At 45.1% G+C, this 12,570-nt stretch overlaps 1 pseudogene; it reads left to right on the top strand.

The window, feature by feature from the left end:
- Window positions 1-3,207: 3,207 nt before the first annotated feature.
- On the top strand, window positions 3,208-3,305 carry LOC119620389 (small nucleolar RNA U13; annotated as a pseudogene).
- The last annotated feature ends 9,265 nt before the right edge of the window (window positions 3,306-12,570 follow it).

Raw genomic sequence — 12,570 nt, 5'->3', positions numbered from 1 at the left:
AGGCAAGAGCACAGTGAGGGAGGGATTTGGGGAAGAGATGTCAAGGGGAAGTTACGGATTTGGGCTTTGGGGAAATAACAGATTTGGGGTTTTCGGTCTGGAAATGCTAAGTTTGAGATGACCATTAGACATCCAAGTGGAGAACTCACATATGGGCATAGAGCTCAGGACTCCAGGTGTGCATCTTCGAGTCACAAGCACACAGGTGCGTCTATACCACAGGCTGGTGGAGATCACTAGGCAGAGAATATCCTATAAGTGGAGAGGAGAAGAGGCACGAGCTGTGCCCTATGGCCCTCTGATATTTGGAAGTCATGCAAAGGAGTGGAAGCAGCAAAGATCAGTCAATGAGGTAGGAGAAGAACGATGCTGACAGACACTTTGTGCCATTGTGTCTGTCACAGTGTTTCATGAAGGCCAACTGAAGTGAGAGTGACTTATCACATGGTACATATACACAATGGAATACTATGCAGCCATAAAAAAGAATGAGATCGTGGCCAGGCACAGTGTCTCACGCCTGTAATCCCAGCACTCTGGGAGGCTGAGGCAGGTGGATCACGAGGTCAGGAGTTCGAGACCAGCCTGACCAACATGGTGAAACCCCATCTCTATTAAAAATACAAAAGTAAGCTGGGCGTGGTGGCGCCTGCCTGTAATTCCAGCTACTCAGGAGGCTGAGGCAGGAGAATTGCTTTAACCTGGGAGGCGGAGGTTGCAGTGAGCCGAGATTGTGCCACTGCACTCCAGCCTGGGCAATAGAGCAAGACGTCGTCTCAAAAAAAAAAAAAAAAAAAAAAAAGAATGAGATCGTGTCCTTTGCAGGAACATGGATGGAGCTGGCGGCCATTATCCCTAGCAAACGAACGCAGGAACAGAAAACCAATATTGCATGTTCCAGTTCCTACTTTCAATTTGTTAGGATATATACCAAGTAGTAGAATTGCTGGAGCATAAGGTAACTGTATGTTTAATTTTTTTTTTTTTTTTTTTTTTTTTGAGACTGAGTCTTGCTCTGTTGCCCAGGCTGGAGTGCAGTAGCATGATCTCCGCTCACTGCAACCTCTGCTTTCCGGGTTTGAGCAATTCTCCTGCCTCAGTCTCCTAAGTAGCTGGGATTACAGGCGCCTGCCACCACACCCAGCTAATTTTCGTATTTTTAGTAGAGACGGGGTTTCACCACATTGGCCGGGCTGATCTTGAACTCCTGACCTCAGGTGATCCACCCGCCTCGGCCACCAAAAGTGCTGGGATTACAGACGTGAGCCATCACACCCAGTCTGCATGTTTAATGTTTTGAGGAACCACCATACTATTTTCCACAATGGATGCCACATTTTACATTCCCACCAGCAGTGCAGGAGGAGGGTTCTCGTTTGTCCACCAATGCTTGTTACTTTCTGTTTATTTGATAATAGACATTTTAATGGGCTTGAATTGGTATCTCATTGTGGTTTTGATCTTCATTTCCCTCATAATTGGTAATGTTAAGCATCCTTCCATGTGCTTGTTGGCCATTCATGTATCATCACCTTTGGAGCAATGTCTGTTAATGTCCTTTGCCCAAACCATCCATTCTTAATTCTTATCCATTGCTAGGCTGAATTTTAGATTTCTCATGTGAATCATATGCAAGACCCACACGTTTTCAAATACGTCAAATGTTTTTATTTATAGATCACTCTCTTTTTTTCCTAAAGTAGTATTTATAGTACTTTTTAAATTCATATATCTTCAAATGGTCAAGTTTTCTTTCATACATCCAAAATGTAGTGTGATGTTTTCTTATTCACCAAATGTTAGCTGTACTTGTAGTCTGGTTCCAAACTAATCAGTCTGCTTTTAAATTTTAAGATGTTTATTGAAAAAAATTGTTTTTTTCTTTTTTCTTTTTTTGAGACGGAGTCTTGCTGTGTCGCCCAGGCTGGAGTGTAGTGACTCAATCTTGGCTCACTGCAACCTCCGCCTCACAGGTTCACACCATTCTCCTGCCTCAGCCTCCCAAGTAGCTGAGACTACAGGCACCCGCCACCATGCCCGGCTAATTTTTTGTATTTTTAGGAGAGATGGGATTTCACCGTGTTAGCCAGGATGGTCTCAATCTCCTGACCTCGTGATCTGCCTGTCTTGGCCTCCCAAGACATTTGTTGAAAATTGGTAGGATCAAACCAAACTCAAGTGGTATAATTTTTAAACATTGGATTGTACATTATTGTAAGGGTACCACTAACCATTAAATAATAAGTTAGTGATTATAGCTCCTTTTGTGATAATTAGATCACTCTCATAATACAAATCAATATTGCAAGTATCCATGTGCCCAAATCCGGTGAGTCTAGGAAAAAGTGAAAATGCTTTATTGTCTATTCATCCTAAAATAAATACATCCTTGGACACTTAGAAATTTCAGTGAATCTATTTTAAAGGAAACTTTGTGTCATTATTGTAAATCGAAAATTCGTTTCATTTCCCATAATAGAAGGTAAGAATAAAGGAGAATGCAATGAAAACCGAACAGTGTAATTCAATTCCAGGTAGATTCCGTTGCCTGCGGCCTGCTCCCTGTTCCAGAAGATTATCTAATGCTAAAGGGGTGCTCAAAACATATCAATACCAAATTGACACTTTCTCCCTGAAAAGGGGAATTGATTTGCGGTTTTATCTCAATTAAACCTGTGATCCTGCACCTCCAAGGACTTATCCTGGAGTAGCATTGCTCAACGTATGGCAAGCAGACGGCTGGCATCAGATGTCTTTGAATGCTTATTAAAAATGTCAGTTCCAGGACAGGTGCAAGGGCTCACGCCTGTAATCCCAGCACTTTGGGAGGCAGAGGTGGGTGGATCACTTGAGGTCAGGGGTTCGAGACCAGCCTGGCCAACATGGCGAAACTCCATCTTTACTAAAAATACAAAAATTAGCTGGGCCTGGTGGTGGGCGCCCATGGTCCCGGCTACTCAGGAGACTGAGGCGGGAGAATCACTTGAACCCAGGACACAGAGATTCCAGTGAGCCGAGATCATGCCACTGCACTTCAGCCTGGGTGGCAGAATGAGCAGAGTGAGACTCTGTCTTAAAAAAAAAAAAAAAAAAAAAAAAAAGCCAGTTCCCCAGCCTTGCCTCACATCAAGGAGGCAGACTCCCCAGAAGATTAGCCAGGGAATCTACATTTTACAGTAGGATGATTCTTTAGAACCACTGCCCTTGATCCTTTTGTACTTGGCAAGCCTGATGGTTGGGTTTTTATGCTCACATATGAGATGTGCCTGTCTCAAACCTTGTTACAACACATTACCCTTCCCATTTAAAAGGTTAGAAAAATAGAACCTTTGCCCTTGATCATTTAAATATTGTATTATGTTCTGTCCTACAGCTCATGATGATCTCAGACAGGTTGAACAGGAGCCGTCATCCAACCCCTCAAGATATAGATGAAGAAATCTGAGCCCTGACTGGGAAAGGGGTTTACTTGAGATTTAAAAATGTCCATTGAGTCATGTGCACCCCATCTTTGAACCCATGAATGATTTGGCTCCTGCCTACCTTTCTTTTTTTGAGATGGAGTCTTGCTCTGTTGCCCAGGCTGGAGTGCAATGGCACCATCTCAGCTCACTGCAACCTCTGCCTCCTGGGTTCAAGCGATTCTCCTGCCTCAGCCTCCTGAGTAGCTGGGATTACAGGTACCCATCACCACGCCTGGCTAATTTTTTTGTATTTTCAGTAGAGACGAGGTTTTGCCACATTGGCTGGGCTGGTCTCAAACTCCTGACCTCAGGTGATCCACCCGCCTCAGCCTCCTAAAGGGCTGGGATTATAGCCATGAGCCACTGCACCAGGCCTTTGTTTCCCCTCCTCCTTCCTTCCCTCCCTTCCTCCCTTCCTTCCTTCCTCTTTCCTGTCTTCTCTTTTTCTTCCTTTTAAATTCTAATATTCTCATCAAAGTTGTAGATGCATATGATTTAAAGAGTCAAATAGTTCTACAAATCTGTCACTAACAACTGCCTCCTGCTCCACTTCTGTCCTTTCCCTGTCATGAAAGACAATAACTTTCACTACTTTCCTTGATAATCTAAACCGCTACATCTCAAAATAGCATGCATGCATTGTTTATTTAATGATTTTTCAGCTTTAGGCAAATATTGGCTTCCCCCTATGGAAGATAGGATTTTTTTTTTTAGATGGAGTTTCGCTCTTGTTACCCAGGCTAGAGTAAAATGGTGCAATCTTGGCTCACCGCAACCTCCGTCTCCTAGGTTCAAGCGATTCTCCAGCTTCAGCCTCCTGAGTAGCTGGGATTACAGGCACGCACCACCACACCTGGCTAATTTTTGTATTTTTCGTAGAGACGGGGTTTCACCATGTTGGTCAGGCTGATCTCAAACTCCTGACCTTGTGATCCACCCGCCTCGGCCTCCCAAAGTGTTGGGATTACGGACGTGAGCCACTGTGCCTGGTCTGAAAGATAGGATTTCATTTTCTTTCCTAGTCTTGCTCCCATTTGCAAACCTTTCTGACCCCCCATCCTTCTAATACAGTTTCTTTTTTTTTTTTTTTTTTTTTTGAGACGGAGTCTCGCTCTGTCGCCCAGGCTGGAGTGCAGTGGCTGGATCTTGGCTCACTGCAAGCTCCGCCTCCCGGGTTTACGCCATTCTCCTGTCTCAGCCTCCCGAGTAGCTGGGACTACAGGCGCCCGCCACCTCGCCTGGCTAGTTTTTTTGTATTTTTTAGTAGAGACAGGGTTTCACCGTGTTAGCCAGGATGGTCTCGATCTCCCGACCTCGTGATCTGACCGTCTCGGCCTCCCAAAGTGCTGGGATTACAGGCTTGAGCCACCGCGCCCGGCCCTAATACAGTTTCATTAGGACTGAGCAAACTGACACTCAGTGTTTACATGATTTTGGTTATGGATGGGCTATTCATAGGGGACGTTTATAGTATACTGTCATTATTTTTTTCTTCCATACAAAACTTTTTGTTGTTTCTCTAGATAATAATGATTATATTATTGGTCTAGTTTTCTATATATTTTTCATTAGTTTAATCCGAAACTTCACCACTTGTTCAGATTGCCTCTCTATCAGTTCGGACACATCCATTTCTCAATCGGTTCCACTTTGTGAGGGAGTCTCTCCAGTGTGTGCTCTTGGCTTCTTTCCTGGTCCTCCTGAGCTCTTGCCTCACCACCATCCTTCACTTTCATTTTACTTCTCTGCTGTGCTGGAGCTTTTGTTTCCTGGATCTCATGTTTTGTTCTTTCCTGGCTTATTTCATGGGCTAGTGAGAAAGGGTACATGGGAGGGAGGAGAAGTTTTTAAGACTTTGCATGTCTGGAAATGCCTATAATCTATCTATACACTTGAATAATAGTTCGGAAATCATTTTTTTTTTCCCTTTGGTTCAGAATTTTGAAAGCACTGCTCCACTGGCAGCAGCTATAAAGAAGCCTAAAGTCATTTGCATTCCTAATTCTTTTCATATGATGTGATATTTTCTCCAGAAGCTTTTAGGAGCCTCTCTTTGGCCCAGCTTCCATAATTTCACAGTGATGTGCCAAGGTGTAGTCTATTTTTATTAATTCTGCAGTGCTCTCAGTAGGTCCTTTCAGTCTTGAAATTCATGACCCTCAGTGTTGGGAAGATGTCTTGTATTATTTCATTGATTGTTTCCTTCTTTTGATTTTATCAGTGTCTCTTTTTTGAACTTCTATACTTTAAGATGTTGGATCTCCCAAACTGGCTGTCCAGTTCCCATTCTCAGTTTCATTTATTCTCCATTTTATTTTATTTCCAATTTTCTATCACTTTGCCTTTTGTTCTGTTTTCTAGTAGATTTTCTCAACTTTCTCCTCTAGTCCTATTATTATTCCTCCTATCATATTTTTTTCACAGATGACGTCTTGCTATGTTGCCTATGCTGGCCTTGAACTGCTAGACTCAAGTGACCTTCCTACCTCAGCCTCCTGAGTAGCTGGGAATATAGACATGGGCCACCATACCCAGTTTGTATATATTTGTTTTATTAGTAATCTGTTTGTATTTCATGGTTGCAATATTTGATCTTGTTTCTCTGAGGATATTAGTGATAAGGTATTTTGGATTTTTGTTTGTTTCTTTTTTTTTGTTTTTGTTTTTGTTTTTGTTTTAAGATGGAATCTCTGTCACCCAGGCTAGAGTGCAGTGGCACGATTTCGGCTCACTGCAACCTCCGCGCCGCTGGTTCAAGCGATTATCTGGCTTCAACCTCCTGAATAGCTGGGACTACAGGCATGCGGCACCATGCCCAGCTAATTTTTGCATTCTTAGTAGAGACGGGGTTCACCATGTTGGCCAGGTTGGTCTTGAACTCCTGACCTCAGGTGATACACCCTCCTCAGCCTTCCAAATTGCTGGGATTATAGGCGTGAGTTACTGCGCCCAACCTGTTTGTTTCTGATATTTGTGGCATGTGCTTATTATCTATTGCTGCAGAATAAACTACTGTAAACTGTAGTAGCTTAAAACACCAAGAACCACGTATTTGCAGATGATTTTGCAATTTGGGCAGGGCTGCATGTAGTGTCAGCTGGAGTCCTTCATGCAACTACATTCGCCTGGGAGATAGGCTGGCTCTGGAATATCCAAGAATAGTTCCACTCACATGTCCAGAATGGCTGGGGGCCGGCTGGGTCTTTCTCCACGTGGTCGCTCATCATTTAATAATCCTTCCTGAACTTCGCTACATGGTGCATGGATCCCAGAGGCCTCTTGCAGCCCAGACCAGGAGCTGGCGCAGTGTCACTTTTGATGCATCCCACGGGTCAAAGCAAGTCACAGACCAGCCCAGAGTCCACGTGGGAGGGAAATGGACCCTGTGCTGGTCTGTGATAGACCCTCTTGATAGAAGGAGGAGGAAAGAATCAGTGTACATGTTTAATCTACCACACCATTTTTGTTTTGTTTTGTTTTTGAGACAGGGTCTCCTCTATCACCCAGGCTGGTGTGCAGTGGCATAATCATGGCTCACTGCAGCCTCAACCTTCCAGGCTCAAGTGATCCCCCCACCTCAGCCTTTTGAGGAGCTGGGACCACAGGCATGTGCCACCATGCCTAGCTAATTTTTTTTTTTTTTTTTTTTTTGAGACGGAGTCCCGCTCTGTCGCCCAGGCTGGAGTGCAGTGGCCGGATCTCAGCTCACTGCAAGCTCCGCCTCCCGGGTTTACGCCATTCTCCTGCCTCAGCCTCCCGAGTAGCTGGGACTACAGGCGCCGCCACCTCGCCCGGCAAGTTTTTTTGTATTTTTTAGTAGAGACGGGGTTTCACCGTGCTAGCCAGGATGGTCTCGATCTCCTGACCTTGTGATCCGCCCGTCTCGGCCTCCCAAAGTGCTGGGATTACAGGCTTGAGCCACCGTGCCCGGCCGCCTAGCTAATTTTTAATTTTTTTTGTAGAGACTGGGTCTCCCTACATTGCCCAGGCTGGTTTCGAACTCCTAGGCTAAAGTAATTCTCTTGCCTCAGCTTCCCAAAGTGCTAGGATTACAGGTGTGAACCACTGCATCTGGACCACAACACCATTAAAAAAAAAAAAAATTATTGGCTGGGCGCAGTGGCTCATGCCTGTAATCCCAGCACTTTGGGAGGCCGAGGCGGGAGGATCACCTGAGGTCGGGAGTTCAAAACCAGACTAACATGGAGAAACCCTGTGTCTACTAAAAATCCAAAAAATTAGCCGGGTGTGGTGACGCATGCCTGTAATCCCAGCTGCTTGGGAGGCTGAGGCAGGAGAATCACTTGAACCTGGGAGGCAGAGGTTGTGGTGAGCCGAGATCACGCCATTGGACTCCAGCCTGGACAACAAGAGTAAAATTTCATCTCAAAAAATATATATATATATATATTATTTAATGCCATTTGAATGGGGTTTTGGAGGGAGAAAAAGTCAATGTTTGTGCTCAATCTTCCACTTTTATCCATAATAACCTAGAAGATCAACCTGTTGCTCTTCTCCACCTCTAATTCCCTACCGGTTGCATCCATAGCCACATTCTAGCACCTTTTGCTGTTTTCTACATACTTCTGCTGAAGCAGGGAGTACCCTGGAGGAGGTAAAACTTAAGTCTTCTTAGCTGAATTTTGTGGAGAATCCTAAGATAGGGCTAAGCAGAATGAGATAGGCCTTTGATAAAATGTTTGCATTCATTTTAATTTTGTTTTGCATTATCTTATTTGTTTTTTCAAACTTGTAAAGTTATAAAAAGAAATTGTGGCCAGCCATGGTGGCTCACACTTGTAATCCCAACACTTTGTGGGTTTCAAGGCGGGAGAATTACTTGAGGTCAGGAGTTTGAGACCAGCCTGGGCAATATAAAAAGCAATGCCTAGGTCCCTCCCCAGATTCCGGGCATTGGACCCAGGTATTATGCATTTTTTTTTCTTTTTGTTTTTGAGATGGAGTCTTGCTCAGTCGCCTGGGCTGGAGTGCGGTGGCGCGTCTTGGCTCACTGTAAGCTCTGCCTCCCGGGTTCACGCCATTCTCCTGCCTCAGCCTCCCGAGTAGCTGGGACTACAGGCGCCCGCCACCACACCCGGCTAGTTTTTTTGTATTTTTAGTAGAGACGGGGTTTCACCGTGTTAGCCAGGATGGTCTCGATTTCCTGACCTCGTGATCCGCCCGTCTCGGACTCCCAAAGTGCTGGGATTACAGGCATGAGCCACCACGCCCGGCCGGTATTACGCATTTTTTAAAGCTTTCTGGATATTCCAGTGTGCAGCCACCATTGAGAACTGCTGGCCCTGAAGCGTGTTTATATCTTCTTGGGAACGAGGGAGGAAAGTTGATGCAGGAGGGAGAAGAGCCCATTTCAGAAGTGAAAAACCAAGAAAGTGAAAATGGCAGCCCCAGAGCCCAAGTAAGGATGCTGGCAACAAGTAAGCCTGAAGTTCAAGCAACAGAAAATTCCAACTGAAACTGACTTTCCCAATACAGTTGGTTATCAGTAACTACAGTAGCAAAGGTAGGGTGTGTGACAGACACAATGAATTACCCGCCCTAGTGTCATTCTACCTTCTGCCTTCCTCATCAAACCAAAATTTGCTTCAGGGCAGGAAGGTAGCCAGCCCCAGTGCTGAATCATGTTTGGTCTAAGCTGAGGGTGACAATGCTGTTCTCTGCTTCCCCAGCCTTGTGGTTACAGCACGGCTGCCCCAGAGATGACTAAGGCCCTGATGTCGTTTGGTCTCTTCTTTCTGCCTCCTGTAGTGTTGACTTCAATCTTGGACTCTACCCAGGGCTGCTGTTCTGGAAATACTTCCAGAACTCATGTCCTCATGCCACACCAACCAGGAGAAGAGAGGGAGTTTTTTTCTGGTATCACCTGAGGAGGAGGGTTGATGCTTCTGTTTTCCAAAACTCTGGCAGGTGGCTGCCCCCTGGGTCATTTTTCATTGATCACTGTGATCCCTGAACTGACCAGTGTGGCCAGGAGTAGGGAATATATGGAAAGGTTTAAGCCAACCATGGTGTATCCTTGGAATTGGGGATGGAGTCGGTCTCATTCAGATCACATGGCTGAGAATAGGAATGGGTAGTTTCATAAAGGAAATCCGAGGGATTGATACCAGGAAGATGGGGAACAAAGGCTGGGCAGCGAACCACTCTCACAGCAGATGAGGGACACATTTTCCATCATAATAGGCAGGAGGCTGGGCAGATGGGTATAGTCACAGAAGGGTCTGTGGGCTGGAGGGCAGGGATGGTGTGAGAGCTCCTTCCTGGTCATTTCACTCTGTCAGTAAGACATGGATGAGGTCTTGAATCAGCTAGGAGGGGTCTGGAAACTTCTGGGTCAGGTCTTGTGTGGGGTGCTGGGGATGAAAGGATAAACAGGACAACATCCTTGCTCTCCAGTAGCTACTGATTTGATGGGAAAACCCCACAGCCTGAGGGAATATAATGGAAGGTATGTGATGGCAGCACCCATTCTCCTTATTCAGGTAGCAACATCCCTGTTTTCCTGTAAAGAATAACCCCTTCCCCATTCTCAGCCCACGTGATTACAGTGGAGCTCACTTCTCTCTCTGGCTCCAGGGGTGGGCACATGATCCAGTTTGGGCAAAATTAGGCAGCACTTGGAAATTATCTGCGGATGGTGGCACATGCCTGTACTCCCAGCTACTTGGGAGGCTGAGGCAGGAGGATAGTTTGAGCCCAGGAATTTGAGGTTGCAGAGTGAGTGTAACACTCTGTATACTTGCAACAGAGCAAGACCCCATCTTTAAAAACAAACAGACAACAACAAAAAATCAGCCCTGGGATTTTTTGTTTGTTTGTTTTAGTTGCTAAGATTATAGTATGTACACAAGCCTTGAAATGGTTGCTGGCTATTTCTGTGACCATTTCAGGAGAGCCCCCCCTGAGAATGAAGACAACACAGAGGAAAGCATAGCTGAGTAGCATGTAGAGATACGGTGCATGAGCTCCTGGATGCACCGATACCTGAAGCAAAACCTATTCTTGGTCTCTTTTGTTTGGTTACATGAAGCAAATGTTTCCTTTATAAGAAAATTGAAACTCTTTAGATCAGAAGCATCCTGATGAATGCAGAGGTCTCTCAAACCTGTGTATTTGATTCCTGAACTGAGAGCATCACATGTCTCTGTCTTATCTGTTCTGTTCCTCCTCACACCTTTCGTGTCCTGCATCCCTGTCACTCATCCCACCTAAGGGGTCCTTTAGATTATCATTCTTGTCATGTATACATTCAACAAGTATGCCTTACGAGTGTCTACAGGGGTGGCAATGAGCTGTGTGCTGTATGTGTGGCAAGGTCAGTGAATATACATGGTGAGCACTCAGCCCCTCCCTAATCCATGCCCATGGCAGACATTGTTAATCAACCCATGAATTCTTTTTGAACCTGAAAGTGGCCTCAGAATCTTTGTCATCATAGCACTCTAGACAGGCACAACCAACTGGTTGAAGTTGACATAGAAGATGGAACCTAGCTTCATCTTCTTTCTCCTTGATGGCTGCCCCTCCTCTCTGGCTCTGCCCAGTGAGTGCCCACTCTCCTACCTGCTCATGAGAGGAGTGGCAGAGGAGCATGCTGGATCTTCATTCCCTTTGGAAGAGATTGAGAATTTGGCTGCTGCTAGTAAATGAGGAGGATTCTGTTCTGCTCTCCATGAATGTCACTGTCCCTGGCAATAAAGTGTGCATTAGTAGAGTCTGTGGGATTGTTGCACCTGGTTTGGGCATGTCCTTTGATAAAGGATTCCTTTATTATAGGGTCCTAAAAGACAGCCTGTTTCAACATACCTGTTGGGGACTGGGCCATTTGTAGAGAGGTGTGTTCCAGTCACTCATGTATAGCTAGTTAGTGCCATGATGGAGGCTGGGGGCTGAAAGCTTTGCTGAAAACAAAAGAAAATAAACTTCTCCTGTAGAATGGAGAACCATACTTTCATTTGGAGCTTTAATATCTATAGCAAAGACCATGACTTTAAAACCATGTGTCAAAAGGAAAAACACTTTCATCTTGACCTCTTCAACTTATAAAATGGATCCCTTTCTTAATCATCTAAAATTATATGTATAACTATAAGCTGTAAAATTATAAGTACCTGAAGATACTTGTACAAAAAGAATAAACTTTCCCTTAATTAAAAAAAAGTTAGGGGGGCCAGGTGCAGTGGCTCATGTCTATACTCCCAGCACTTTGGGAAGCAAGAGGCTCACTTGATCCCAGGAGTTTGAGATCAGCTTGGGAAACATAGTGAGACCCTGTCTCTATAAAAATAACAATTAAAAAAAGTAGCCAGTTGTGGTGGTTCACACTTGTAGTTCTAGCTACTCAGGAGACTGAGGTGGGAGGATCGCCTGAGCCCAGGAGGTTAGGGCTGCAGTGAGCAATGATGGTGTACTGCACTCTCTCCTGGGAGACAGAGTGAGACCCTGTCTCCAAGGAAAGAGGAAACCCCTAGTGTCATCTTCAAGGTGAAATATGGCCCAGGGCAATAGTGGATCCATCACAGAAGGGAGACAGGACTGAAATACTCTAGCGGTTGGGGAGATTCGAGTCATTAGGACTCTTAAGTTTGTAAGGAATTCTCTACTCACTACAGAGAGAATGGAGAGAACTTAAGCAATGAGGAGAACTTATTATAAGGACAAAATGCCAGGGATCGAGCAGGGCCACAGGGATAGCCAAAGGCAGAGACTGGAGTGTTGTAAGAACTTAGGAAATTCTCTCCATTTCTCTCTTCTCTGCATGTTTGTTTTGTCCTCTCTCTCTTCCAGTTCTTTGTTTCCAGTTCCCATGGCAGAGAATGAATGCCATAACAGATCGTGTTTATGGATTCTCTAAGAGGTAGACAGACGGTTTTGGGGTGTCTTTGCAACAACTCCAAGTTCCCCAGCAAAGGGCTCTCACCCACCCAGTTTGGGACAGGAACCCACCCTGGTCCAATTTCCTGTGTCCACTGGGGAGGGTTTATATAAGATGCTAGGCTGGCTGTGCCCACTGGAGGCAAGTTGGCAATGCCAATGAGCTGTGAGATAGTGCAGATTTCTCAGAAACGATGGGAGACCATTT

This window comes from Chlorocebus sabaeus, chromosome 16 (assembly GCF_047675955.1).
Source record: "Chlorocebus sabaeus isolate Y175 chromosome 16, mChlSab1.0.hap1, whole genome shotgun sequence".
NCBI classification, from domain to species: domain Eukaryota; kingdom Metazoa; phylum Chordata; class Mammalia; order Primates; family Cercopithecidae; genus Chlorocebus; species Chlorocebus sabaeus.
The sequence above is the reverse complement of the archived record's forward strand: the minus strand, read 5'-3'. Positions and strand labels throughout refer to the sequence as shown.